The 1,185-nt window shown below is 45.8% G+C and overlaps 1 pseudogene; it reads left to right on the plus strand.

The window, feature by feature from the left end:
• The window catches only part of LOC103743601, a 9,690-nt pseudogene that overhangs the window by 5,384 nt on the left and 3,121 nt on the right, over window positions 1-1,185 (plus strand).

Consider the following 1,185-nt stretch of genomic DNA (forward strand, 5'->3'; position numbering starts at 1 on the left):
TTGAAGATGAGTCTAAACCTTGTTTCAAGAACTGTGGTCGAGTACAGTGGTTTTTCCGATTCTCTGAGGTTCCTGCTTCTAATTGGCATTTGTTAGGCCGGAAGCCTGCTGCACAGGAGATATTCTGTTATGACTACCCTGGCTGCAATAACAACATTTGTGTTGAGACCATCATTGGCCCTGCACGGGTAGTAGCTTTAGCCCCAGATGAAGAGATCCCTACGGATTTGAAAAATGAGACACTGTTTGTGAAACTGTCTTGGAATGAAAAGAAGTTCAAGCCACTGTCACCAGAAGCCCTTGAGGAGTTAAGGAAGGTGAAAGGCAGCTCTGCATGTCAGAAACCTGTGAAGGCCAATATTAAGAATGCAGAAAGCCCTTCTTTAACCACAGCAGAACATGTGATCAAAAGGATTGAATCAAGTCACTCTGCCTTCAAATCTCGCCAAACTCCTACTCACCCTGTCACTCCCAGTGCAAGGAAGCTACTGGAGCTCGGCAGCTTTCCCCGGACGCCTAACACTAAACTATCCCAGCAGACTTTGTGTGGCTCCTTGGATTCTTCAAGAAAATCTAAACGAAAACAGCCTTCTCTGAGACTGCCTCACCTTCTAAAAGATCTCAGCTGGGTCAAATCAAGATCTCTTCTGCTTTGAAAACTCCAGAAAAAAATAAGCAGTTTCAACCCTTTTGTGCCAAGGATATCAGGAAGTCTTCACCTGCGTGCAACAGGATTCTGAAAACACGAGTCCCAGTTGTGAAGACCACAGAAATGAATGTAGAGGGAACACTTAGCCCCATCAAGAGCAGCTTGAGAATCTCAGTGGTGCCTTCTGTGATTCTGAAACCAGAAAACAGAAGGAGGAAGACAAAAGAACCAGAAGCTCACAAAGAAGCTACCTGTACTTCCTGTCATTTCCACAGAAAGAGTTCTCTGTTGACTTTGAATCGGATTAGGGAGCAGCTTCGGTTTCTAGAGCATAATAAAAATGACCAAGAAGAGGAAGAGTTCAAACCCCCAGCAGAGGGGTCAGACTCCAGCAGTGAGGAGGAAGATGATTGTATTCCCTCCCTTCCAAAGAGAAATCCCTGATGCCAGTCCAGGGACCTGCAAACGACCCCAAAGCCTTCTATGCAGACCCCCTCCAAGACACCAAAGAAAATCCCTAATCCTAGAACGCCTCA

This window comes from Nannospalax galili, unplaced genomic scaffold (assembly GCF_000622305.1).
Source record: "Nannospalax galili isolate Female #2095 unplaced genomic scaffold, S.galili_v1.0 scaffold1562, whole genome shotgun sequence".
Classification (NCBI taxonomy): Eukaryota; Metazoa; Chordata; class Mammalia; order Rodentia; family Spalacidae; genus Nannospalax; species Nannospalax galili.